We start from the raw sequence: 14,032 nt of genomic DNA, 5'->3' as shown, positions 1-14,032 counted from the left end.
TTATCACTTGCTATAGTCAGATTTCTTAATTTTGCCATTCTAGTGGGTGTAAAATGATATTTCTTTAGGGTCTGCTTTTGTATTTCTCCAATCACTCATAAGATTAAGCTCTTGTTATGCTTATTGGCCATTTGCATTCCCTTTTCCTTAAAATATCTATTTGGGGGCTTCCCTGGTGGCGCCGTGGTTGAGAGTCCTCCTGCCTTTGCAGGGGACGCAGGTTCGTGCCCCGGTCCGGGAAGATCCCACATGCCGCGGAGCGGCTGGGCCCATGAACCATGGCCGCTGAGCCTGCGCGTCCGGAGCCTGTGCTCTGCAACAGGAGAGGCCACAGCAGTGAGAGGCCCGTGTACCGCAAAAAAAAAAAAAAAAAATCTATTTGGGTTTCTTGCTCATTTTTCAATTGGGTTATGTGTTTCTTATTGACTTGTAGCTCTTTATATATGGGGGTGGTGTTAATATTTATGACTGCTTTCTGTATCTTTTTAAAGGAATTTATTTTTATCCTGAAGTCATAAAAATACAAAAGTTTTAAGGTTTTATTTTTCATTTTTAAGCCTTTGTTCATCTAGAATTTATTTTTGTGCCTGGTGACAGGTAGGGTCCAATTACTTCTCCCCACCCCCACCCCGCCCCTCACTGTGGAAACCAGTTTATTGAATAGTGCATGCTTTCCCTTTAACAGCTACGTCATCTGTCATGTTTCTGTATGTTCCTGAGTCTGCTTCCCGAGCCTGTTCCACTGGTCAGTTTGCCTATTCCTGTGCCAAAGTCAGTTTTCATCATTCCAGCTTTATTAAAGGTTTGGCATCTAAGAGGGTAAGTCACACCTTATTTTTTCTTCAGGAGTATCCTGTGTATTCTTGAACTTTTGCTTTTCTAGTAAATTTTAGAATCAATTTTCCAAGTTCCAGGAAAAAAAACAAAACAAAACAACCTACTGGATTTTAATTGGAATGGCAATAAATCTATACATCAATTTGGAGAGAACTGAGTCTTTCGATTCTTGAACGTAGCATATTTTCCATTTATTTAGAACTTCTTTAATATAATTCAATAAAGTTAAATTTTTTTTCTCTGAGTAGAGTTTGCACTTTTATTAGATTTATTTATAAACAACTTATATTTTGTCTCTATTTTGTTCAAATTGTTATATAATTTTGTTCTACTTGGTATATAAAGATCCAATTGATTTCTGATATGGGTCTTATTTCTTTTTAAATCCACATTTTAAAAGTTTATTTATCTGCTTATACACAGCATTGCCCCAGAAAGGGTTTAAGGTGGCTTAAAAGACTCCATAAAATACACCAAGGAATTAGTAATAGAAGAACCAGGAATGAAGCGTATGCAAAATGCTTATATAATCCTACTCGTTTACTCTGGCTGGACCACAAATTTGGCTCTAAGTTTTCAGCAGGCAGTCAGAAAAGGAAACTTAGTTACATCATTTACAGTGTTCATAAAGCAAAAACAAACCAGTTACCCAAGCGAAGCACTGTTATTCCTAATATTAAGACCAGAAAGAAATTTCTTTTGAGAGGCTTCATAAAGAGGTCAGTGTATGATGTAATTAATAATCAGTGTTCTCAGTAGCAACCTAATGGGAGACACAAAGATGAATTTCACAGGGCTCTTTCTTCAATACAGGCAGATGGCATCACATCAACTTGAAAATCAGGAAAAGCAATTTTATCATGAGTTTGGGGGTTGATGGGGGAACACAATATGATATGGCCAAGGTACTCAGCTCTTTGCTCTGCTCAACAAAACCAAAGATACATTTTGGAACAACAGAGTTGAATCCAGTACCCAGAATGACTCCGGAGAAGTCCTGAAACCCTTAAAATTCTACACAACATTTTCTGAATAGGTGCTTTTATTATTCTTGCCAGAGAAAACATAGTTTATCAGATACACTGTACTCAGCGTACCCGGGTGATACACATAAATTAGGCACCATTTCTTTAGACAATCTAGAGAATTAGACTACAAATCATTCATGCTATTCAGATACTTATGTTTTCTTCTTACAGCCTAGCTTATTTTTCCTCTGCAAAAAGAACCTTTTTTATTTCCATGTGGTGCCACGGCTTGGGTGAAGGTTTCAGGGTGGTTAAAAAGTTGCCTCCTGGCTGCAGGAAGGGGCTCGGGCAGAGATCTCGAGGCGGGGGAAGGCAGGGGGGGTCTCGCAGAGGCCGCCGGGCTCTGGAGGCTCCTAGTTGCGCTGACAGGAGAGCCTTTCGAAGAGATACTCGCCCAGTTCGGCCTGAGGGCCCGGCCAGACTGCGCAGGTCTGTCAGGTGCACGCCCATCTTCTTAAGGAGCTTCTTGAGGAGCTCCTCCTGCCGGAAGCGTCTCTCCGGAAACTCGCAGAGCTGGGCGCATGCGCTCACAGAACCCGGGGCCTGCAGATCCAAGAGCGCCCGGTCCAGGCTCTTCTCCAGGGCCGTGGCGGCCTCCGTGGCGCCCACGCTGGCGCCCCACTCCTCCGGGGGCAGCTCCAGCCAGTCCTGGAGCGGGGCGCGGCCGCCCCACTGCTTCCGCATCTTCAAGAGAGAAGCTGGGCGCCCTTGCGCGTCTCCACAGCCAACTCCCGGAAGAAGCGGCCCACGCCCCACGCCCTCGAAGTAGAAGCTCAGAGAGAGGTAAGTGGACGAGGCCCGAGGTGCAGGTTGATCAGGGGGGTGACGGCGGCCTCCACCTCGGTGGAAGAACTCTGCTGGATGGGGGGCTCACGGTGGGTCAGCAGTGAGGAGGACCTTCTCCGTAAAGTGTGTTGTGAGGATGGACCCGGAAACGGGTCGTCTTCTTCTCTCCAGCCACTTGCTAAACACTTTTATTACTTCCAAGAATTTGTAGAGTCTGGGATCTTATAATAAGATCATCTGTGAATAATGACATTCTCGTGTCTTTGTAGTTCGTAGGCTGTTTTTCATTTTCTGCCTGCACTGATTAGGATTTTTAGTACGAAGATGAATAAAAGCATGGATAGTAGACATTCTTCCTAATTTTAAAGGACATGTTTCTCAAGTTTCTATTAACAGTGATGATACTGAAGCCGTGGGTTAAATCCATTTCACCTGCTGTCACTAATCAAGGTCGTTTTAAGATTTGCCTGACCTCCAAGCTGCACTTAGCCTAGACAATAAGGTGTTTGCCCAAGCTGTTTTCCAGGAACTGGGAGTCAGCTGCTATAGTTTGAGCTGAGCTGGGTAAGTCTGGATAGGACCACCCACCCTTCAGCTGGGCATTCCAGAGTGTCTGCTTGGTGACCTTTTGACATCAAAGGGCTAAGAACTCTACCCTCAGAACATGCAGAGGCCTGGAGCCTAGTTACACCTGCTCAGGATGTCCGTTACCACACCTTTTTCCAATCACCTTGCCCCACACTCCCCATGCCTTGGACCGCCCTGCTTCTTTATTCTTTATCCCATAAGTACCCCGAGCCCCTTGCCTTGGAAGGTAGAGCTCAGACTGGTTTTCCTGTCTCCTCGCTTGGCTGTCTTCTGAATAAATACCCTCTTTGCTGCAAACCTCGGCATCTCAGTGTTTCATCTTGCTGGGCGTCAGGCGAGACAAACCTGGTTCGGTAACATATACCATGTGTGTGATTTTGGTAGTTGCCCTTTTTGAAAGCTTAGCTTCTATGTTTAGTTTGCTAAGAGTTTTTTGTTTGTTTGTTTGTTTGTTTTTGCGGTACGAGGGCCTCTCACTGCTGTGGCCTCTCCCGTTGTGGAGCACAGGCTCCGGACACGCAGGCTCAGCGGCCATGGCTCACGGGCCCAGCCGCTCCGCGGCATGTGGGATCTTCCCGGACCGGGGCACGAACCCGTGTCCCCTGCATCGGCAGGCGGACTCTCAACCACTGCGCCACCAGGGAAGCTCTGTTTGTTTTATTTTGTTTTTTAAAATCATGAATAAGTGTTGCATTTTATTAAATTCTTTTCTGTATCTATTGAAACGATCTTTTCTCTTCAATTTGTTAATGTAGTGAAGAAAATGTATATCATCTCCTAATGTTAAACCAAATCTACATTCCTGTGACAAACCCAAGTTGATCATGATGTACTAACTTTTTAAGCGCATTGCTGTGTTTAGGTTGTTCAGCTTTTTGTGTCCATTTTCATGACTGAGATTGGCTTGTAATTTTCCCTTAGCCTACTGTCCTTATCTGGTTTGTAATCAAGGCTGTGCACATGGCTTCCTCCCTCTTCAAGTCTTTGCTCAAATGTCACTGTTCATCTCAATGAGGCCTTCTGTGCCTCCATTTTTAGATATTGTAAACTCTGGACCTTTATTTCTCTTCTTTCCCTAGTCTCCTTCCCCAGCTACCTTTTTCCTACCACTTACTGCTTTCTGTTGTATGTAATTTGATCATTTACTTAACCCCAAATGTTTGAAATTCTTTTGTGAAACTATCTGAACCTAGTGACATCATTGGAGTAGTTCTTTGAAAGGTTTCTTTTTTATCTTTATTTTTTTAACATCTTTATTGGAGTATAATTGCTTTACAATGGTGTGTTAGTTTCTGCTGTATAACAAAGTGAATCAGCTGTACCTATACTTATATCCCCATATCCCCTACCTCTTGTGTCTCCCTCCCACCCTCCCTATCCCACCCCTCTAGGTGGTCACAAAGCACTGAGCTGATCTCCCTGTGCTATGTGGCTGTTTCCCACTAGCTATCTATTTTACATTTGGTAGTGTATATATGTCCGTGCCACTCTCTCACTTTGTCCCAGTTTACCCTTCCCCCTCCCCGTGTCTTCAAGTCCATTGTCTACGTCTGCGTCTTTATTCCTGTCCTGCCCCTAGGTTCTTCAGAACCTTTTTTTTCATATTCCATATATATGTGTTAGCATAACACAAATAACTCAGTTTCGTTTCTTTCTATGGCTGAGTAATATTCCATTGTATATATGTACCACATCTTCTTTATCCATTCATCTGTCGATGGACACGTAGGTTGCTTCCATGTCCTGGCTATTGTAAATAGTGCTGCAGTGAACATTGTGGTACATGACTCTTTTTGAATTGTGGTTTTCTCAGGGTATATGCCCAGTAGTGGGATTGCTGGGTCGTATGGTAGTTCTCTTGATAGTTTTCTTGATTTTTAACTTTCTTCTGTAGAAATTGGTCTTTTTAAGCATTTGTCTCTATTGGGGTCAACTATAGTAAACTGTTTTTTCTAAGGAATCCTCTATTTCATTTAGTTTTATAAACTTAGCTGCATAGAGATGTATACAGTAGTCTCCTTTGATTTTTTAAATTCTTCTGCATTAATAGGTATTTCCCCTATGCCTGTCTCTTCTTTCCTTCCTTCCTTCCTTCGGAGTTGGATTGATTCTCCCCCTCGCCCCCCAATTTCTAAGCATTTTGTGGACAGGGTTTCTAATTCAAGAGCACCTTCTTCTGTCAGTATAATGAAGTGCAGGTTTTTTTTAAGCAGTAATGGAGTTGGGGTGAGGAGGATAAGTTGATGTGTCTTGTTTCACTTTTGTTTTTGCAGGATCTTTAATTTTTCCTCTCGTCTTTCTTTCTCATAGCTCCAAAAGGCACCACTTCTTTTTTCCCCTAATATTTATATTATTTATTTATATTTATGTGTTTATTTTGGCTGCTCCGGGTGTTAGTTGTGGCATGAAGGATCTTCCTTACAGCATGCAGGCTTCCTAGTTGCGGCATGAGGGCTTCTTAGTTGCAGCATGCAAACTCTTAGTTGCGGCATGCATGTGGGATCTAGTTCTCCAACCAGGGATCGAACCCCGGCCCCCTGCATTGGGAGCACGGAATCTTACCCACTGAACCACCAGGAAAGTCCCAGGCGCCACCTCTTACCTGATTCTTCTCCAGGAGCAATCTTTCTTTAAGGCTGCCACCACTATTGGTCCTGCTTTCTTTCAAAACCCAGCCAGTACTGTAAACTACCAAGTCCCTGGCCCGTCTTCCTTGTTTTGATTCTTAGTAGTATTACATCGTGTCGTTCTAGGAGTTATTTTATCTTTACTTCATCTAGGTCTTCCGCTCCCCAGCACTCTTTCGCATATAGTCTCTTAAGCTTCCCCTCCTACAGGCTCATACTGTTCCCACAGGCTGACAGCAAGAGCTCTGTTAGAATTTGTTTTCTATTTCTCTACTAGGAGAAGTTCATTGTATTCTCTGTCTCCTGATAACGTGGAAGGCGTGAGTTATGTGTGAAGTCTTACTTTTGTATTTCATTAATTTCTGCTCTTACCTTTGTTACCTCCCTACTGTCTTTTATTGTTCTTTTTCTAACTTTTTATGTTAGACCATTAGGTTGTTCATTTCCGGCCTCCTTTTCCAAGATGCTCATTTAAGATGATAAATTTCCTTCTATGTATCATTTAGCTGAACCCCACAAGTTGTGATAGGCCACATTTTCATTCCCATCCAGTTCTAAGTATTTTTAAGTTTCCACTATAAGTTCTTCCTTGATTCATGAGTTGCTTAATACGTGTTTTTAGGCTTTCAAACAAATTTGGTTCTTAAAATTTATTGTTGGGCTATTCTAACTGGATACCCCTGTAATCTGAATCATACCTATGATTTGAAATGTGTTAACTAACACAAGGTCCATCTTAAAAATATATTTTATCCACGCTTGATAAGGATGGGTATACTCTAATTTGGAGGTGCTGGGTTCTAGATGTATCCAAGATATATCAAACTTCTTAATTGTGTCATTCAAATCTTTTATGTCTTTGCTGATACCTTTGTCTCCTTGGTCTAGGAATAATTGAGAAATGACTGAGTATGTGTTAAAATACACTCTGATAGTGGAATTATAAATTTTTAAAAAATATTTATTTATTTTCCGCTGCATTGGGTCTTCATTGCTGCATGTGGGCTTTTCTCTAGTTGTGGAGAGCAGGAGCTACTCTTTGTTGCAGTGCATGGGATTCTTATTGCGGCGGCTTCTCTTAGTTGTGGAGCATGGGCTCTAGGCGCACGGGCTTCAGTAGTTGTGACACGCGGGCTCAGTAGTTGTGGAGCATGGGCTCCAGGCACGCAGGCTCAGTAGCTGTGGCACACGGGCTTAGTTGCTCTGCAGCATGTGGAATCTTCCCTGACCAGGGCTCAAACCCGTGTCCCCTGCATTGGCAGGCGGATTCTTAACCACTGCACCACCAGGGAAGTCTGGATTTATAAATTTTTCCTTATAGTTCTATCAACTTGATTTTTGTATTTTGAACCTATTTAATTAGGTGCATACAAGTTTAGAATGCATACATCTTCTGTCAGTTAAACCTTTTTTTAAAAAACATCTTTATTGGAGTTTAATTGTTTTACAATGTTGTGTTATTTTATGCTGTATAACAAAGTGAATCAGCTATATGTATACATATATGCCCATATCCCTCCCTCTTGCGTCTCCCTCCCACCCTCCCTATCCCACCCTTCTAGGCGGTCACAAAGCACCAAGCTGATCTCCCTGTGCTATGCGGCTGCTTCCCACTAGCTATCTATTTTACATTTGGTAGTGTATATATGTCCATGTCACTCTCTCACTTCGTCCCAGCTTACCCTTCCCCTCCCCATGTCCTGAAATACATTCTCTACGTCTGCATCTTTATTCCTGACCTACCCCTAGGTTCATTAGAACAATTTTTTTTTAGATTCCATATATGTGTTAGCATACAGTATTTTTTTTCCTGTTTCTGACTTACTTCACTCCATATGACAGACTCTAGGCCCATCCACCTCACTACAAATAGTTCAATTTTGTTTCTTTTTATGGCTGAGTAATATTCTATGGTATATATGTGCCACATCTTCTTTATCCATTCATCCATCTATGGACACTTAGGTTGCTTCCATGTCCTGGCTATTGTAAATAGAGCTGCAATGAACATTGTGGTACATGACTCTTTTTGAATTACAGTTTTCTCAGGGTATATGCCCAGCAGTGCGATTGCTGGGTCATATGGTAGCTCTATTTTTAGTTTTTTGTTTGTTTGTTTGTTTGTTTTTGTTTTTTTTGCGGTACGTGGGCCTCTCACTGTTGTGGCCTCTCCCGTTGCGGAGCACAGGCTCCGGATGCGCAGGCTCAGCGGCCATGGCTCACGGGCCCAGCCGCTCCGCGGCATGTGGGATCTTCCCGGACCGGCGCACGAACCCGCGTCCCATGCATCGGCAGGCGGACTCTCAACCACTGCGCCACCAGGGAAGCCCTATTTTTAGTTTTTTAAGGAACCTCCATACTGTTCTCCATAGTGGCTGTATCAATTTATATTCCCAACAACAGTGCCAGAGGGTTCCCTTTTCTCCACACCTTCTCGAGCATTTACTGTTTGTAGATTCTTTGATGATGGCCATTCTGACTGGTGGAGGTGATACCTCATTGTAGTTTTGTTTTGCATTTCTTTAATGATTAGTGATGTTGAGCATCCTTTCATGTGTTTGTTGGTAATCTGTTTATCTTCTTTGGAGAAATGTCCATTTAGATCTTCCGCCCATTTTTGCATAGGGTTGTTTGTTTTTTTGATATTAAGTGGCATGAGCTGCTTGTACATTTTGGAGATTAATGCTTTGTCAGTTGCTTCATTAGCAAATATTTTCTCCCATTTTGAGGGTTGTGTTTTGGTCTTGTTTATGGTTTCCTTTGCTGTGCAAAAGATTTTAAGTTTCATTAGGTCCCATGTATTTATTTTTGTTTTTATTTCCATTTCTCTACGAGGTGGGTCAAAAAGGATCTGGCTGTGATTTATGCCATAGAGTGTTCTGCCTATGTTTTCCAATAAGAGTTTGATAGTGTCTGGCCTTAGATTTAGGTCTTTCATCCATTTTGAGTTTATTTTTGTGTATGGTGTGAGGGAGTGGTCTAATTTCATTCTTTTGCATGTAGCTGTCCAGTATTCCCAGCACCACTTATTGAAGAGGCTGTCTTTTCTCCATTGTATATTCTTACCTCCTTTATCAAAGAGAAGGTGACCATATGTGCGTGGGTTTATCTCTGGGCTTTCTATCCTGTTCCATTGATCTATATTTCTTTTTTTGTGCCAGTACCATACTGTCTTGCTTACTGTAGCTTTGTAGTACAGTCCGAAGTCAGGGAGCCTGATTCCTCTAACTCCGTTTTTCTTTCTGAAGATTGCTTTGGCTATTTGAGGTCTTTGTGTTTCCATACAAATAGTGAACTTTTGTTGTAGTGCTGTGAAAAATGCCAGTGGTAGTTTGATAGGGATATCATTGAATTTGTAGATTGCTTTAGGTAGTAAAGTCATTTTCACAATGTTGATTCTTCCAATCCAAGAACATGGTTTATCTCTCCATCTATTTGTATCATCTTTAGTTTCTTTCATCAGTGACTTACAGTTTTCTGCATACAGGTCTTTTGTCTCCTTAGGTAGGTTTATTCCTAGGTATTTTATTCTTTTTGTTGCAGTGGTAAATGGGAGTGTTTCATTAATTTCTCTTTCAGATTTTTCATTGTTAGTGTATAGGAATGCAAGAGATTTCTGTGCATTAATTTTGTATCCTGCTACTTTACCAAAATCATTGATTAGCCCTAGTAGTTTTCTGGTAGCATCTTTAGGATTCTCTATGTATAGTATCATGTCATCTGCAAACAGTGACAGCTTTACTTCTTCTTTTCCACTTTGGATTCCTTTTATTCTTTTTCTTCTCTGATTGCTGTGGCTAAAACCTCCAAAACTATGTTGAATAATAGTGGTGAGAGTGGGCAACATTGTCTTGTTCCTAATCTTAGTGGAAATGGTTTCAGTTTTTCACCATTGAGGATGATGTTGGCTGTGGGTTTGTCATATATGGCCTTTATTATGTTGAGATAAGTTCCCTGTATGCCTACTTTCTGCAGGGTTTTTATCATAAACGGGTGTTGAATTTTGTCAAAAGCTTTTTCTGCATCTATTGAGATAATGATATGGTTTTTATCCTTCAATTTGTTAATATGGTGTATCACATTGATTGATTGGCGTATATTGAAGAATTCTTGCGTTCCTGGGTTAAACCTCACTTTGTCATGGTGTATGATCCTTTTAATATGCTGTTGGATTCTGTTTGCTAGTATTTTGTTGAGGATTTTTGCATCTATGTTCATCAGTGATTTTGGCCTATAGTGACAACTTTCTTAGTGACAACATTGTCTGGTTTGGGAATCAGGGTGATGGTGGCCTCGTAGAATGAATTTGGGAGTGTTCCTCCCTCTACTATATTTTGGAAGAGTTTGAAAAGGATAGGGGTTAGCTCTTCTCTAAATGTTTGACAGAATTCTCATGTGAAGCCATGTGGTCCCGGACTTCAGTTTGTTGGAAGATTTTTAATCACAGTTTCAATTTCAGTGCTTGTGATTGTTCTGTTTATATTTTCTATTTCTTCCTGGTTCAGTCTTTGGAAGGTTGTGCTTTTCTAGAATTTGTCCATTTCTTCCCGGTTGTCCATTTTATTGACACATAATTGCTTGTAGTAATCTCTCATGATCCTTTGTATTTCTGCAGTGTCAGTTGTTACTTCTCCTTTTTCATTTCTAATTCTGTTGATTTGAATCTTCTCCCTTTTTTTCTTGATGAGTCTGGCTAATGGTTTATCAATTTTGTTTATCTTCTCAAAGAACCAGCTTTTAGTTTTATTGATCTTTGCTATTGTTTCCTTCATTTCTTTTTCATTTATTTCTGATCTGATCTTTATTATTTCTTTCCTTTTGCTAACTTTGGGTTTTTTTTTGTTGTTCTTCTTCTTTCTCTTATTGCTTTAGGTTTAATGTTAGGTTGTTTATTTGAGATTTTTCTTGTTTCCTGAGGTAGGATTGTATTGCTATAAACTTCCCTCTTAGACCTGCTTTTGCTGCATCGCATAGGTTTTGGGTTGTCGTATTTTCATTGTAATTTGTTTCTAGGCATTTTTTGATTTCCTCTTTGATTTCTTCAGTGATCTCTTGGTTATTTAGTAGCGTATTGTTTAGCCTCCCTGTGTTTGTATTTTTTACAGTTTTTTTTCGTGTAATTGATATCTAGTCTCATAGCATTGTGGTTGGAGAAGATACTTGAGATGATTTCAATTTTCTTAAATTTACCAAGGCTTGATTTGTGACCCAAGATGTTATCTATCCTGCGGAATGTTCCATGAGCACTTGAGAAGGAAGTATATTCTGCTCTTTTGGGATGGAATGTCCTGTAAATATCAATTAAATCTATCTGGTCTATTCTGTCTTTAAAGCTGTGTTTCCTTATTTATTTTCATTTTGGATTATATTGGTGAAAGTTGGGTGTTAAAGTCCCCTGCTATGATTGTGTTACTGTTGATTTCCCCTTTTATGGATGTTAGCATTTGCCTTATATATGGAGGTGCTCCTATGTTGGGTGCATATATATTTCTAATTGTAACGTCTTCTTCTTGGATTGATCCCTTGATCATTATGTAGTGTCCTTCCTTGTCTCTTTTAACATTCCTTATTTTAAAATCTATTTTATTTGGTATGAGTACTGCTACTCCAGCTTTCGTTTGATTTCCATTTGCATGGAATATCTTTTTCCATCCCCTCACTTGCATTCTGTATGTGTCCCTAGGTCTGAAGTGGGTCTCTTGTAGACAGCATATATATGGGTCTTGTTTTTCTATCCATTCAGCCAGTCTGTGTCTTCTGGTTGGTGCATTTAATGCATTTACATTTAAGGTAATTATCAATATGTATGTCCCTTTACCATTTTCTTAATTGTTTTGGGTTTGTTATTGTAGGTCTTTTCCCTCTCTTGTGTTTCCTGCCTAGAGAAGTTCCTTTAGCATTTGTTGAAAAGCTGGTTTGGTGGTGCTGAACTCTCTTAACTTTTGCTTGTGTGTAAAGGTTTTTATTTCTCTGTCGAATCTGAATGAGATCCCTGCTGGGTAGAGTAATCTTGGTTGCCGGTTTTTCTCCTTCATCACTTTAAATATGTCCTGTCAGTCCCTTCTGGCTTGCAGAGTTTCTGCTGAAAGATCAGCTGTTAACCTTATGAGGATTCCCTTGTATGTTATTTGTTGCCTTTCCCTTGCTGCTTTTAATATTTTTTCTTCATATTTAATTTTTGATAGTTTGATTACTATGTGTCTTGGTGTGTTTCTCCTTGTATTTGTTCTGTATGGGACTCTCTGCACTTCTTGAACTTGATTGACTAATTCCTTTCCCATTTTAGGGAAGTTTTCAACTATAATATCTTCAAATATTTTCTTAGGCCCTTTCTTTTCTCTTCTTCTTTTGGGACCCCTATAATTCGAATGTTGGTGCATTTAATGTTGTCCCAGAGGTCTCTGACACTGTCCTCAATTCTTTTCATTCTTTTTTTCTTTATTCTGCTCTGCAGTAGTTATTTCCACTATTTTATCTTCCAGGTCACTTATCTGTTTTTCTGCCTCAGTTATTCTGCTATTGATTCCTTCTAGAGAATTTTTAATTTCATTTATTGTGTTGTTCATCATTTTTTGTTTGCTCTTTCATTCTTCTAGGCCCTTGTTAAATTTTTCTTGTATTTTCTCCATTCTATTTCCAAGAGTTTGGATCATCTTTACTATCATTACTCTGAATTCTTTTTCAGGTAAACTGCCTATTTCCTGTTCAATTGTTTGGTTTGGTGGGCTTTTTTTACCTTGCTCCTTTATCTGCTGCATATTTCTCTGTCTTCTCATTTTCTTTAACTTACTTTCTTTGGGGGTCTCCATTTTGCAGGCTGCAGGTTCGTAGTTCCCGTTGTTTTTGGTGTCTGCCCCCAGTGGGTGAGGTTGGTTCAGTGGCTTGTGTAGGTTTCCTGGTGGAGGGGACTGGTGCCTGTGTTCCGGTGGGTGGGGCTGAGTCTTGTCCTTATGATGGGCAGGGCCGCATCCAGCGGTGTGTTCTTGGGTGTCTGTGAACTTAGTATGATTTTAGGCAGCCTCTCTGCTAATGGGTGGGTGGTATTCCTGTCTTGTTAGTTGTTTGACATGGGGCGTCCAGCACTGGAGCTTGCTGGCCCTTGGGTGGAGCTGGCTGTTAGTGTCGAAACAGAGATCTCTGGGAGAGCACTTGCCGATTGATATTACGTGGGGCCAGGAGGTCTCTGGTGGTCCACCACCTGGTGTCCTGAACTCGGCTCTCCCACCTCAGAGGCTCAGGCCTGACACCCGGCTGGAGCACCAAGACTCTGTCAGCCACATGGCCAGGTACATGGGGAGTTCCTTGCCTTTTGGAAGACTGAGTTCTTCTGCCATCATTCAGTAAGTGTTCTGTAGGAGTTGTTCCACACGTAGATGTATTTTTGATGTATTTGTGGGGAGGAAGGTGATCTTTACATCTTACTCCTCCAACATCTTGAAGGTCCCCCTGCAATAGGAGACTCCACTGAAGACACCAACCTCTGCAAGAACTAGAGGTATAGAGGCAATTTTTTTCAGAGGGTTTGCAGCTTGCTTTTTTTTTTTATTTTCCTTTGTGCTTCGTCTAGTTTCACTTGTTCACAGGGTGCTTCATGTTAGAGGCCTCGCACCTGGCACTTCAGATCAGAGTGCCTAGTGAGAAATGGCTGCACTGACACCTCAGCTACATGGGCTGGTCCCTGTCAGTTGAACCTTTAATCATTGTGTAGTGATCCTAATAATACTTTTTGTATTAAAATTCTATTTTGTGTGATATTAATAAAACTTCTCTATGTCTTTTTGTTTTGTTTAATATTTACCTAGGACATCTTTTCCCATCCATTTACTCTCAAACTTTCCATATATTTTTATATTCATGTGTATCCCGTAGTGCATATGTGGTTTTGTTTTCTGATACAATATAATAGTCTATCTTTTAACTGGTAAGTTCTGTCCATTAACAGTTACTGTGACTAACTCACACTTCTGAGCTTCTTCCTACCATGTAGTACTTTACTTTTTTTTCCTTACCTTTTCTTTTCCTCTTGTGTGCTTTGTGTTGAATGGAGTGTTTTTGTTTCTGTTTTAATCTCACATTTTACCCACCTCTACTCATTCAGAAATTATACGTTCAATTTCTAACTCTTGTAGTTTACCATTCACACGTAAAATCTAAAATTACTCAATT

This window comes from Mesoplodon bidens (assembly GCF_964165515.1).
Source record: "Mesoplodon bidens genome assembly, chromosome: 11".
NCBI classification, from domain to species: Eukaryota; Metazoa; Chordata; class Mammalia; order Artiodactyla; family Ziphiidae; genus Mesoplodon; species Mesoplodon bidens.
Note: the sequence above shows the minus strand (reverse complement) of the source record.